General features: G+C 32.7%; 1 long non-coding RNA gene across 2 annotated transcripts in view; it reads right to left on the reverse strand.

Annotated features, from left to right (window-relative positions):
- Nucleotides 1-304: 304 nt before the first annotated feature.
- Nucleotides 305-15,660, reverse strand: part of LOC122230106 — a 45,812-nt gene continuing 30,456 nt past the window's right edge. The window contains exons 2-5 of one of the 2 annotated variants that reach the window (XR_006207283.1): nucleotides 9,409-9,480; nucleotides 8,364-8,433; nucleotides 8,208-8,268; nucleotides 305-399 (exon numbers count right to left, since the gene is read on the reverse strand). This is a non-coding gene — a long non-coding RNA (uncharacterized LOC122230106). The remainder of the gene's footprint in view (nucleotides 400-8,207; nucleotides 8,269-8,363; nucleotides 8,434-9,408; nucleotides 9,481-15,660) is intronic. The other variant, XR_006207282.1, reaches the window with a different exon arrangement.

Below are 15,660 nucleotides of genomic sequence, written 5' to 3' on the forward strand. Positions count from 1 at the left end.
GGTGCTTTTCAAATTAGTGGTTTTACACAGGGTCCTGAGGTGAGCAAATATGCACAAGGGCTCTTTAAGAGGTATTTCTTTATTCCATATAGATTTATGGTTATCTTGGATATTCCTGTTGGTTTTCAAAGACTAGCATTTAGGGGGATCATCTTTCAAGCAGGATCTAAAGGTTAGGGTACCTGGTATGGAGGATAAACCCCTCACTCCTCAGGGAAAAGTTCCATACTTCTGAGATCCCTCCTGATATGTGGATCTATGTGGATTTTCAGCAACACGGTATGTCTGTCTCTCTTACCTGTTTTAGTGTTGTCCTTTTGTCTTTTGGAGAGGCTCTGTTTATCCAACTTTTTGGCCTTAGTGGAAATTATTCCATATGTAGTTATATGTTTGTTGTATCTGGGGAAGAGAACGAGTTCAAGATCTTACACCACAACTTACACCAACTCCCCTTAATTTCTCTTTCTGATCGTTATTCGTGTATAAAACTAACAAATTTTTGTATACTGATTTTATCTTTCAACTTTTAGAATAAGAGAATTCAGAATAAATGAATTCAGAATTGTTGGAGTGTTGAGGGTTTTCTATATGTAAAATCATGCCATCTGCAAATAGTGACAGTTTTGCTTCTTCCTTTCCTATTTGGATGTGTTTTAATAATTTTTTTTTCTTGCCTAATTTTTCTAGCCAGGACTTCCAATATTATGTTGAATAAAAGTGATTAGAGGGAATTTTTATCTTGTTCTTGATCTTAAAGGAAAATTTTTCAGGTTTTTACCATTGAGTATAATGTTAGCTGTGGGCTGTTATACATGGCCTTTATTATGCTGCTTCTATATCCTCTTTGAGACTTTTTATTATAAATTATGTTGAGTTTTGTAAATGCTTTTTCTGAATCTAGTGAGATGATCATATGATTGCTAATCTTTGTTAGTGCGGTATATAACATTGATTTTAGATATCAAATCATCCTTGCATCCCTGGAATAAGTCACACTTGATCATGGTATATAAACCTTTTAATGTATTGTTGACTTTGTTTAGGCAATGTTTTGTTGAGGATTTTTGTATTTATGTTTGTTAGGGATATTTGTCATTTTCTTTTCTCATGACACACTCATGTAGTTTTGGTTTCAGTAATGCTAGCCTTCTAAAATGAAATTGGAAGCATGTTTTCTTCTGTTTTTGGAAGAGTGAGAAAAGGACTGGTATTAATTTTTTGAATGTATGGTAGAATTCACCAGTGAAGCTGTTCATCTTGGACTTTAGTTTGTTGTGAGGGTTTTGATTTCTTGTTCAATCTCCTTAATATTAACAGGTCCATTTAGATTTTCTGTTTCTTCATGATTCAGTCTTGGTAGGTTGTATGTTTCTAGGAATTTACCCATTTCTTCTATATTGTCCAATTTGTTGGTGTACAATTGCCCATAGACTGTTATAATCCTTTATTTTAGCTGTGTTTTTTTTGTTTCAAGTGTTTATTTAAATTATAGTGAGTTATAGAGTCATATTTGGTTAAGGAGAATTTAGTGACTTTTTCGTCAGATATAACACCCAGTGCTCATCACAAGTACCTTCTTTAATACCCATCATCCAATTAGCCCATCCCTCACCAATCTCCCTACGTCAACCCTGTTTGTTCTCTATCATCGGGAGTCTCTTATGATTTGTCTTCCTCTTTTTTTTCCTCCCTTCCCCTATGTTCATATGTTTTTTGTTTCTTAAATTCCCCATATAAGTGAAACCATATGGTATTTGTCTTTCTCTGACTTATTTTGCTTAGCATAATATACTCTAGTTTCATCCATATCACTGCAAATGGCATGATTTCATTCTTTATGATGGATGAGTAGTATTCCTTTGCAGATATAAACCACGTCTTCTTTATCCATTCATCAGTTGATATTTAAGCTCTTTCCATAATTTGACTATTGTTAATACTGCTCTAAAATTCAAGGTGCATGTATACCTTTAAGTCAGTATCTTTGTATCCTTTTTCTAGGTATTCTTTTTGATGCAATTGTAAATGGGAACATTTTCTTAATTTTTCAAATAGTTGTTAGTGTATGAAATTGTAACAGATTTTTGAGTACTGATTTTGTTTCCTGAAACTTTACCAAATTAGTTTATTATAAGAATTTTTTTTTGGGGGGGGGGGGTTCCTGGCTGGTTCAATCAGTAGAACCTGTGACTTGATCTCAAGGTTGTGAGTTCAAGCCCCACATTCACCATGGAGTTTACTTAATTTTTTTAATTTAGTTTTTGGTGCAGTTTAAATTTTTTAGATGTAAAATTATGCCATCTGCAAATGTTTTGTTTATTTGTTTTACTAATTTGGATGTCTTTTCCCTTTTTTCTTGTCTGATTTCTGCAGCTAGAGGACTTGCAATATTATGTTGAATAAAAGTGCCAAGAGTAGGCATCCTTGTCTTAGTCCCAGGCTTAAAGGAAAAGTTTCAGCTTTTTGCTATGATGTTAGCTATGGGCTTATAATATATAGTCTTTATTATGATGAAATACATTTCCTCTGTACTCACTTTGTTGAGAGTTTTTATCATGAATTGATATTAAATTCTGACAAATGCATTTTCTGTTTTTGAAATAATTGGATGATTTTTATCCCTTGTTTTGTCAATGTGGTGTCTCACACTGATTGATGTGCATATGTTGATCCATCCTTGCCCCTCTGTAACCAATCCCACTTGATGATGGTGTGTGATCTTTACGATCTTGATGATAGTGTTTGCTAATATTTTGTTGAATATTTTTGTATCTATGTTCACTGGGATATTGGCTTGTAATTTTCTTTCTCATGTACTCTTTTTCTCATTTTGGGATCAGGGTATAGTTGGCCATGTAAAAGGAGTTTGAATGTAATCCCTCCTCTTTTACTTTCTTGCAAGAGTTTGAGGATTGGCATTAAAACAAACAAACAAACAAACAAAAAATGTTTGATAGCGTTTATCACCATAGAGCAGTCTGGTTTTGGTGTTTTGTTGAAAGAATTTTGACTTCTGATTCAATCTCCATACTAGTAATTAGTCTGTTCACATTTTATATTTCTTCAAGATTCAGGTTATGTGTTTCTAGGAATTTATCCATTTCTTCTAGGTTATCCAATTTGTCGGGACATAATTATTCATAGTAGCCTCTTATGTTTTATATTTGTTTTGTGAGTTCTAACATCTCCTCCTTCACTTGATTTTAATTATTTGAGTAGTCTTTGTTTTTCTTAGTGTAGGTAAATTTTGGTAATTTTTCAAAGAACCAGCTCCTAGTTTCATTGTTATTTTCTGTAATCTTTTTAGCCTCTATTTTATTTCCACTCTAATCGTTATTGTTTTCTTTCTTCTACTAACTGGGCTTTGTGTTTTCTAGTTAACTAATGTGTAAAGTTTGGTTGTTGATCATCTTGTTCCTTGATTTAGGCATTTATCACTATGAATTTCCCTCTTGGAACTGCTTTTGCTGTATAAGTTTTGGTATCTTGTACTTTCATTTTCATTTCTGTCCAGGTATTTTTTGATTTCTCTTTTCATTTTTTTCTTTGACCCAATGATTATTCAGTAGCATATTATTGAATCTCCACATACTATTCAGTATTTCAATTTTCTTTTTGTAATTGATTTCTAGTTTCATACCATTGTGGTATGAAATCATACCATTATGATTTCAGTGTTCTGAAATTTATTGAGACTTGTTTTGTGGTCTAAAATGCAATGTGTCCTTTAGAATACTTCATGTGCACTTGAGAAGAATGTGTGTTCTTTTACTTTAGGATAAACCATGTGTATTTCAAGTCTATGTGACCTAATGTGTCACTTAAGGCAAATGTTTTATTATTGGTTTTCATCTCAATGATCTAAGGGGAAAACATACATGCAATACTACAATAGGAGGGGACTTTATTATCCCATTTTAATCAACAGGTCTGTTAAATTTTATTTGACATATTAAGTACTCATATAAAAATAATTCTTAAAGCTAAAGAAATCACTGAAAGAAGAGGTTGCTACTGAGGATAATAAATGGAAACTAGCCAATTAAAGAACACTTCCCAACATTCAACTGAAGTACTTGATACCTAAAAAGAATCTAAAACCAAATAGCACTAATAGCAACAAAATGATTAACAACTAGAAAATCAGGAGACATTCAATATGCTAATTCATCATGGTCTTTGGCAAATTTTAGTAAATAGCAAGGATATAAAGCTTATTTGGGATTCATAATATGCAAATTATGCAATTGTATGTTTTATCAATTTAAATAGAGCAATTTTATAAACTTTATAAAAAGAAAGTAGTTGGCCATGCCTCCAATGACCACTTACTATACTAGAGGCTCCTGATTTAAATGACTTATAATAAACAAATGCTTTTATTTGTTTGCTACTGTGGCTCTTCTTTTTGAATGTACATCGGAATCACTGTTAAGGCTTTAAAAATTACAGAGAAGCAGGACTTTAACTCAGATCCACTGATCCAGCACCTTGGGTATATAGTCTGGGAATCTTTGTTAAAAGTTGAATTTTATGCCCAGCCAGGTTAAAGAATAGTTGCCCTATTAAATGAGTGTTGATTTTTCAGTTGGTCACTGATTTTCTCCTTATTTCTAGACCAAAGAAGAGACTTATCCTATAATAAGTTGGAGTAAGAAAGAGTGGTAAGACTGTTTTGGACACTTGGTTTACCATAAAATAAAATCCTGAAAGTTAAAGAGTGGCAAAATTAACTTGATGGAAATTTTGCCCATACCCAGGGACAAGTTGTTTTTCTGTATTTTTTAAGTACATGAATTATTTTATATTCTCGTTTTAAATTTATCAAATTTATAAAATTGGGAAATAGGAAAATAATTACTTAAATTATGGATCAGAAAGCAAATTAAAAATTGTGACACACTGTTTATACTTTGGGGCTGTACTTGCCCAAATCATATTGTCTATATTCTTATTTCAATCTGTAACCCTAAATTAAATAGTCCTCAATTCTGATTATATATTACAAGAAACTTAAACAGAATCTAGATACAGGGCCTTATTATCTGGTATATTTTCTCCCCACCAGGTACTTCTGTGCAGCCAGAGCTGAGAATCCTATTTGAAATCTGAAGTCTAGGAAATGCTTTGCAACCTGATTTATTTTACTTATACAAAGTTCCACTTTCAGACCATGTTTTAGAAAACTAGTATGGTTTAAATGTGTTGGAAATATAAGTAAAAACAAATCAATATTCAAACACAGGTTATCTTGAAAATACTTTCTTAAAACTGTGAATACTTTCATTATTAAAACAAAATTATCATAGTGTTAAGTAGATCAATATGTAAAAAATGCAACCATAAAGGGCTGTAAAAATAGAAATTATTAAATAAAATGAAAATAAATTCAATTCAATAAATTCAATAATAGAAGGATTACTCTGAAAAGATCAAGGAAGGATCTGGCAAGGTTAATGAGAAAGAGGAAGTAAAAGAAAATATTAACCTACAATCAAAACATTCTTTAGGTAAATCCTAAGGAAAAGTAGAATCCCTGAATTGAGAAAAGCTGTTAAAATGTTGAAGTCCTTGGGGAGCCTGGGTGGCTCAGTCGGTTAAGCGTCTGACTTCGGTCATGATCTCGCGGTTCGTGAGTTCAAACCCCGTGTCAGGCTCTGTGCTGATGGCTCAGAGCCTGGAGCCTGTTTCAGATTCTGTGTCTCCCTCTCTCTCTGACCCTCCCCCATTCATGCTCTGTCTCTCTCTGTTTCAAAAATAAATAAACGTTAAAAAAAATTATAAAATGTTTGTCTTTAAGTGTTTTCTGCATTGAGCACATAGTACATCTATAATTATACTATGTGTGCAATTATATACAATTTGTATATTGTATATAAATAATTATATTGTTAATAATAACTTTCTGGTGGGTGTTTTTAGAACCAACTAATACTGTGGTTTTTATTTTCCTAAATTTTTATTTAAAAAAATTGCGTGACTATTCTATTAAAGGTATGTAAAACACAGAAAAAAACAAGTTATGAAAGAGAATGTTTCCATAAAATATCACTGCTTTCTAGTCTGATTTCCTTTTCTAGTTCTGAAGTTACCTCATTATAACTGGCATGGAACCTATTTGCAACTTCAGAACACTGGTTTACATGTGGAGTTTCAGGTGTTAACGGTAAAACATAAATTATAGTTTTGTTTCTCAGTTCTGCAATTCTTTTGTATGTGATTTATACCTGTGAAAAGAGCACAGTGCAATAATTGCATTGCTGATGTATTTAATTTACAGGTTGGGTGACTAGAGAAGTATGTTTCAAAAGTGTTCAGTCTTGTTAACCATAAAGTATAAGCCCAAGTATTTTCTTCGGCAGGTGAAGCAAGCAGATACTGAAGCTTTGATTTCACAAGTGACTTTATTATCTTTTTTTCTGGAGGCTTGTATTCTTACATTTTGTGTGAGTATATGTATTATATATGCATAGGTATAAAAGCAAAACTCCATTTGAGATACTTTTCAGTCTAATATATGGCCATAAATAAGTGTAATTATTAAAAACATAAACTATTCTTTTTTAATTGGGAAATAATTTTAAGACCAGACCTTACTTCCTGCATATCTCCTCAAGAAACCACCTGCTTACCCTCACTTACACTCAAAGAGATGGCATTAGGCTACCCTAGTATTGGGCTGGCTCATAGATTTTCAATCAGACATGACTTTGGGGAGGGGTAATGTTGCTGAGAGATGTATTTAGTGTATTGAACTTGACTGCTAGTAATAAAAAAAATATTCAAAACTTCTTGGCTAGTTCTCTCATGTGAGGATTATAGGAGTAATCCTCTAGGAAGAGGTTAAAGATTGGGCCACGCCTTGAGTGGCATTCCAGGTGGCCATAATACCAAACATTTTCCAAAGTAAATAGAAGTGCTTTATGCATGTGACTGCAATAGCACATACATTTTATGAACATGTAGACTCATCATACTTGGTCTAAATATTTGCTTTGTTTTTAATTTTTTCCCTCAAATTGACATTTCATAAACAAATCTGTTATATATTTATTAATAGTTGCCTTGTTACTTAAAGGAGGCCATAAACAGTAAGATTGCCATATTGAGGCTTTGAGTCTGTGAATCTAGGATTGTTTTGTCAGACTGCTTTTGAAAAATATTTAATTTCAAATGCCTATCTACCATGGCAGTGAGTAATCCCTTCATTCTGCCTGACAGGTTAAATAGTAGTTTATGAGGTACCTAGGTGGCTTAATTGGTTACACGTCTTTAGTTTGGGTCATGATCTCATGGTTTGTGGGTTCCAGCTCTGCATCAGGCTCTGTGGTGACAGTGAAGAGCCTGTTTGGAATTCTCTCTGCCCCTCCCCCACTTGCATGCACAAGTTCTCTCTCTCAAATAAATAAACTTAAAAAATAGTACCTTAAATTTGACTGGTAAAAATGATATATCATTCTCTTTCATTTTATCTTCACTCATTAGTACTCACTAGGTTCGAAGTACTATACTATTATAGGCTTTGGAGATTTGACAGGAAACAAAACATATTTTTGAAGATGTTCTCTCATGTTGCTTACAGAGTAAGAGAACTGGTGAAACTGTCCCTGAGAAAGTAAGAGTGAATCTACATCATGGTTGGAGATATGAGCCTTAAATGCTAGTCTATGCATACAGAAAAGAGGGTTGTATGTAATATCATGAATGATATATCAAGCCTGATGCAGGCTTGAACTCACAAACTGTGAGATCAGGACCTGACCCAAATAAAGAACCAGAGGCTTAACCTACTGACCCCTGCAGGTGCACCTGTCTTACACCTTTTAAGAGAGCTTCAAGAGAAAAAGCATCATCAGAAGTGAGCTTGATGTCATATAGCAGGAATATAAAGAGAAATTTTACAGAAGAGTTGAGGATTCTTTTTGTTTGGTGTGTGGGTGAGATTGTCAGGTATGTTTTAAAATTTTATTCTGCTCATGAATTTTACCAGATTTTCCAACTGAGCGTTGGAAATTTTCCCACATTATACAAGCTGCTTACATATCAACGCTTTATCTGTGTTGCAAGTATGTTTGTAATTTTCTCTTGAAATATTGTATAATACCAATGAAGTCATCAAGTAGAGCTTACTGGTAATTTATTAAGTGGGATCAATTTGTTTTTATGTTACAAATAATCTCATTTGAAAGCTCATGTTCATTTCATACCTCCATCTTACTCCAAGTCTGTGAGTATAAATTTAGGCAAAATAGTCATTCATGTTGAGATCTGTAGAGTATATGAAAAAAAAAGAAGTTAAGGATTAAAATAGAGTTTTTGCATGTTATTAAGAAATGTTTCAAAATAATTTTTAAATAAATTACCTCTTCTTTAGTCTGATGTTTGTGTACAGTAGCATAGTGATCTATCTGTCCATTATTATATAGTACCATACTATTCATGTGTTATTTTGCAGATGAAAATTTATGCATATGGAAAAGAATTAAAAATATCACATTAATGAAAAGTCTTCACAGCAATCTGTGAGTTCATATTTTTTCTCTGTAAAAATGTGCACATTCCTACATAGAGAGGATATCAGAAAGGATAAACATCAAAGAGCTAACGGTGGTTATCTCTGGCTATCAGAGATGTATTTTATTTTTATTCGTGCTAAATATGATTTTCTCATTTTTTTCAATAAACATACTGACATATATTCAGCTTTTTTTTAAATACCATAAACACAAAGTATACAAAGAGTCTTTGAAAAGAGAGAGGAAACAAAACAAAATTCTTCTTTCAGCTTCTCTGAGCCCCAGGCAACTATCCTTGTTTCATTTTATGAAACTCAACATGGTTCACTTTGAAAATTTATTTTTTAAGCATTGTCCAGTGACTCCTGTCTTTCATAAGTGTTTGCTTAGCTAAATATAAATGACTTTTCAGATCACAGTTTTTTTATTAGATACTACTTAATAAAGGATTTGTCCCTGCTCCACAGTCCAGATTTCAATAGTGTACTCTTTTCCTTGGTACTCTTTAGTAAAATTGTCATCACTCGGCCACTGTCAATTCCACAGGGAAAGGAACCACATTTGTCTAGACTCTTGGATGCTTAATAGTAAGAGAGGCACATAACAGGCAATCAATATATGGTACATTGAATGGATGAAAAACAGGGAGGCTACACAGGCACACTTGTGTATCACTAGGCATATGTGTTTAGCTAAGTAACTCTGCTTCTCTTGATCTCCATTTCCTCTGAAGGATAATGAACTATACTTCTTCCTTCATTATTTTTTAAGGCTAAAGATTAAAGACTTATATGAAAGGCACTGAACTTCTGCATATATAATAAATATTCAATTAATGTTATCATTGCTTTAAAAGAATTCCAGGATATATTTTAAAACAAAAATGACTCACCACTGCAATGGAGAGTACAACAGAGAATTCCTGAAAAAACGGCCAACCAACAAGGGAGAGCAGGAGTGGTGTCTGTGTATAAAAGATGACATTAAATTATGAAGTAAGCTATTAGAAAATCAATTTGATTTATTGCTACAGTGTCTGGCAGTCTAAAAGTAAATATTTTAAATTTTTTACTCAAGTATAATTATTAAAAATACTACACATTATTCAGTGTTTATCATAAACGTACTCTTAATCCCTTTGTCTATTTCACACACCCCCACCCCACCACACACACACACCTCCTTTCTGGCAACCACCAGTTCTTTGTATTTCCAAGTCTATTCTCTTTTTTTTTGTTTCTTAAATTCCACACTTGAGTGAAATCATATGGAATTTCTGTCTTTCTGGCATATTTCACTTAGCATTGTTTCCTCTAGGTCCATTAATTTTGTTGCAAATGGAAAGATCTCCTTGCAGAGCTGAGTAATATTTCAATATTCCGTATATACCACATCTTCTATATCTGTTGATAGATGTCTTGCTTCCATATCTTGGCCATTGTAAATAATGCTGCAATAAACATGGGGGGTGCATATGTCTTTTCAAATCAGTGTTTTTATTTTCCTTGGGTAAATACCATAATGGAATTACTGGATTATATGTTAATCCTATTTTTAAATTTGTGGAACCTCCGAACTGTTTTCCACAGCACCTACCAATTTGCGTTCCTACCAACGTTTGTTATTTCTTATGTTTTTGATTCTAGCCATTCTGGTGAGTGTGAGGTTACATATTATGGTGATTTTGATTTGCATTTCCCTGATGATTAGTGATGTTTAACATTTTTTCATTTGTATATTGGCCATATGGATGTGTTCTTTGGAAAAATGTCTATTCATTTTTAATTGAATATTTTTGGTGTCACCTAAGTTCTTCATATATTCTGGATATTAACTCCATATGAAATATCGTTTGCAAATACATTTTTCTATTCAGTAAGTTATATTTTCACTTTGTTAATTTTTTTGTTTCATTTTTTGCTGTGCAAAACTTTTTTTTATCTTGGTGCAGTCTCAATGGTTGATTTTTGCATTTGTTTTTTTGCCTAAGGAGACATACCTAGAAATGTTTCTATGGCTGTGTCAGAGAAATCACTGCCTGTTTTCTTCCAGGAGATTTATGGTTTCAGGTCTCACATTTAGGTCTTTATACCAAGTTGAGTTTATTTTTATGTATGGTGTGAGAAAGTGGTCCAGGTTTCCTAGCCCATTTGTTGAAGAGACTATTCTGTTCCCTATTGTATTTTTTGCCTCTTCTGTCACAGATTACATTGACCATAAAATGTTGGGTTTATTTCTGGCTATTATGTGCCATCGATATATGTGCCTATTTTTGTGCTAGTATCACACTGTTATGTTTACTATGGCTTTGTAGTGTATCTTAAAATCTGGGATTGGGACACCTCCAGCTTTGTTCATCTTCCTCAAAATGACTTCGGGTATTCAAGGATTTTTGTGGTCTCATAACTTTAAGGATTATATTAAATCTGTATATTGCTTTGTACAGTATGGACACTTTAACCATATTTGTCCTTCCGATACATGAGTTTAGGATATCTTTACCATAGTTTGTGGCCTATTTAGTTTTTGAAGGTTTAAACGTTTACTCCTAGGCATTTTATTCTTTCTGGTACAATTATAAATGGGATTATTGTCTTCTCTTTTTGCTACTTTATTATTACTGTACAGAAAAGCAACAGATTTCTGTATATTAATGTATCTTGCAGCTTTACTGAATTCATTTATTAGTTTAGTAGTTTTTTGGAGCAGTTTTTAGGGTTTTATACATATTGTATCATGTCAACAGCAAAAGGTGAAGTTTTACTTTTTCCTTAATACTTTGGATGCCTTTTATTTCTTGTAATTGCTGTGGCTAGGGCTTTCAGCGCTATGTTGAATAAAACTGGTGAAAGTGTGCATCTTTGTCTTGTTCCTGATCTCAGAGGAAAAGCTGTTTTTTTTTCATATATGTCATTTAGTATGTTGAGATACGTTTCCTCTGATTTTGCATTAATAGTTTTTATCCATGGATGTTGTATTTTGTCAAATTCTTTTTCTGCATCTATCGAGATGATTATTTGGTTTTTATCATTTCTCTTATTAATGTGTTATATCACATTGATTTGTAAATATTCAACCACCCATGCAACTGTGGAATAAATTTCACGTGATCATGGTGAATAATTTTTTAATGTATTATTGGATTAGGTTTGCTAATATTTTGCTGAGGATTTTTGCATCTATCTCCATTATATAATTGGCCTGTAGTTTTCTTGTTTTGTAGTATCTTTGTCTATTTTTGGTTTCAGGATAATGCTGGGCTTGTAGCATGAATTAGGAAGTTTTCTTTTCTCTTCTATTATTTGGAATTGTTTCATAAGAATAGGTACTCTTTTCCTGTTTGTTTGTTTGTTTTTTGAGACAGTGAGTCTGGGAGGGGCAGAGGGAGAGAGAGAATGTTAAGCAGGCTCCACACGCAGTGGCAGAGCCTGATGCAGGGCTCAGTCTCACAACCATCAGATCATGACCTGAGCTGAAATCAACAGCCTGTTGCTTAACCAACTGAACCACACAGGTACACCAGGTATTAATTCTTCTTTAAATGGTAGAATTCACCTGTGAAGCTATCTAGTCCTGGGCTTTTGATTGTTAGGAGTTTCTTAATATTATTTTTTAAATGTATACTTGTTTTTGTGAGAAAGAGAATACTAAGCAGGCTCTGCAATGTCAGTGAGTCCTGACTCAGGGCTCAGTCCCACAAACTGTGATGTCGTGACCTGAGCTGATATCAAGAGTTTGATGCTTAACCAACTGAGCCACCCAGGGACCCCATTTGGAATTTCCTAATTACTGATTCCATTTCATTGTGACTAATTAGTTTGTTTCAATTTTCTATTTCTGGGTCAGTTTTGGAAGGTTATAGATTTCTACAAACTTATCCATTTCTTCTAGGTCATCCAATTTGTTTGCATATAGTTTTTCATAAAATTATCTTTATATTTGTCCTACTTTATTTAAGTCCTCTCTCTCTCTTTTTGGTAAGTCTGGCTAAAGGTTTATAAATCTTATCTTTTTTAAAGAACAAACATCTGGTTTCATTGATATTTATTTTTATTATTTTCTTCCTTATACTTCTTTAAGCTTTTTCTTTTTCTGGATCCTCTAGGAATAATGTTAGGAGGTTTATTCAGGATTTTTCTTCTTTCTTGACATAGGTCTGTATTGCTACAAACTTATATTTTAGATTTTGTACCATTGTGTTTTGATTTGTTTCCATGTGTTTTTTGATTTGCTGTTGATTACTTGGTAGACCCCTTAATTTTTTAGTGTCATGTTATTTAGCCTCCATGTATTAGTGTTTCTATATTTATTTCTGTAATTTCTATTTTCATAGAGTTGTGGGTGGGAAAGATACATTATATAATTTCAAACTTTATCTTAGAAGATGTTTCATGTGTACTTGAATGTCTATTCCAGTGGTTTTAGAGAGAAAGTTCTGCATATATTTGAGAGATCCATTAGTCTAATGTATCATTAAAATCTGCTGTTTCCTTGATGATTACCATCTGGATAATCTAAGTGGGGTTTAAAGTCCTGGACTAATACTGCTTTACTGTCAATTTCTTCCTCTATGTTAATTCCTCTATGTTAACAGTTGCTTCATGTATTTAGGTGCTTTCATGTTAGGTGCATAAATATGTAAAATTATTCTCCTTTTGGATTGTACTTTTTATGATTATGTAGTATCCTTTGTCTCTTATTATTACCTTTGTTTTAAAGTCTAAGTATTGCTATGCTAACCTTCTTTTTGCTTCCATTTACAAGGTAAATATTTTTCCATTCCTTCATGTTCAGTCTGCATGTGTCTCTGTGCCTAAAGTGAATCTCTTGTAAGCAACATATCAGCAGAAACTTTTAAGTCCAGAAAGGAGAGACACAATGTATTCAAAGTGCTGAAAGGAAAAAAAAAAAAAAAACAAAAAACAAAAAAAACACCAAAAAACCTGCAACCAATAATACTCTCTCCAGCAAGGCTATCATTCAGAGTAGGAGAGAGAGTTTCCCAACAAAAGTTAAAAGAATTTGTGACCACTACACCAGCCTTACAATAAACAACAAAGAAAATTCTCTGAGTGAAAAGATCATAAGTAGGAATAAGAAAATTATGAGATGAAAAAAATTCACGTATAAATGCAAACATATAATAGAGTACATTAATCACTTATAATTGCTTTTGCTACTTTAGCCTACATAATGGTTTTATATTTACAAAAATCAGTCAAAAGATTAATAAAAAAGAATGTAAAGTGTGGCATATACATAAAATGTGGGCAAGGAGTAAAAATTTAGTACTTCAGAATGGGTTCAAACTTAAGTGGCCATCAACTTAATATAGATTGCTATACACATAAAATATTATATATGAACCTAATGGTAGCAATGCACCAAAAACCTGTCACACAATAAACAAAGAGAAAGGAATCCAAGCATTATACTAAACAACAACAACATACAATTACAAAGGAATAGAGCAAGAAGAAAGCACTATAAAACCAATCATAAAACAAGTAACAAAATGGCAATAAACACATGCTTATCAATAATTACTTTGAATTTAAATAGACTAAATGCCCAAAGACAAAGACATGAGGTGACTGTATAAAAAAGCAATTTTATACATTTATATGCTGCCTCATTTCAGACCTAAAGACAAATGCAGATTGAAAGTGAAGGATGGAAAAGCATTTATCATGCAAATAGAAGTAAAAAGATAGCTGGAGTGCAATACTTATATTGCACAAAATAGACTTTAAAAGACCATAACAAGAGGCAAAGAAGGATACTACTTAATCATAAGGGAAACAATCCAACATGAAACACCCAAATACATAAAGGAGCTAATAACAGACATAAAACAAGAAATCAATTGTAATAAAATAATAGTATTATATTATACCCCACTTACATCAATGGATAGATCATCCAACAGAAAATCAACAAGGAAACAGTGGCTTTGAATGACACCTTGGCCAGATGGATCTAAAAGATATATTCAGAACATTGTATCCAAACAGAATAAAATACATTTTCTTTTCAAGTGCACATGGAATATTCTAGAGAATAGATCTCCTGTTAGGCCACAGACAAGTTTTTGCAAATTCAAAAGACTGAAGTCAGATGAACCTTTTCCAACCACAATGCTATGACACTAGGAATCAACCACAAAAAAAATCTAGAAAGACACAAACACATAGAAATTAGATAACATGTTACTAAACAATGAATGTCTCAACTAATAAAGAGTAAATTTAATGAAATACATGGAGACAAACCAAAAGGATAATACGATGGTGCAAAAGCTATTCTAAGAGGGAAGTGTATAGCAATATAGGCCTACACAAGAATGAAGAGAAATCTCAATGTAAGTTTACACTAAAGAGGAACAAAGCTTAAAACCAGTAGAAAGGACATAATACAGCGTAGAACTAAAGTAAATGATAGAGAGACTTAAAAAAAATTGAACACGATGAAATCAAGAGCTAGGTCTTTGAAAGAGCAAGGAAATTGGTGAGTCATTAGCCCCAGACTCATAAAAAAAAAAAAAAGAGTCAGATAAAGTCATAAATGAAGGAGAAATAATCGACACCACAAATACAAAGGATTACAGGAGAATATTACGAAAACTTACATGCCAACTAATTGGATATTTTAGAAAAAATGGATAAATTCCTAGAGAAATATAATGTCCCAAATTGAATCAGGAAGAAACAGAAAATTTGCACAGACTGATTAACATCAAGGAGACTGAATCAGTGATCAAAAACACTACCAACAGGGGTGGCTAGGTGGCTTAGTCAGTTACATCTCCAACACTTGATCTTAGCTCAGGTCTTAAACTCAGGGTTGTGAGATGAAGTCCCATATTGGGCTCTACACAGGTGTGAAGACTACTTAAAAAAAAAAAAAAAAAAAAAAAAAAAAAAACTCCCAATGAACAAAAGTCCAAGACCAGATGGCTTCACAGTAAATTCTACAACACTTGTAAAAAAAAAAAGAGTTACTACCTATTCTTCTCAAACTATTCCAAAAAGTGGAAGAGGAAGGAAAGGTCCAAATTCATTCAATGAGGCCAGCATTACCTTGATGCCAAAACCAGATGAAGACACTACAAAGAAGAAAAACATGTGCCTATATCTTGGATGAA

This window comes from Panthera leo, chromosome C2, assembly GCF_018350215.1.
Source record: "Panthera leo isolate Ple1 chromosome C2, P.leo_Ple1_pat1.1, whole genome shotgun sequence".
NCBI classification, from domain to species: domain Eukaryota; kingdom Metazoa; phylum Chordata; class Mammalia; order Carnivora; family Felidae; genus Panthera; species Panthera leo.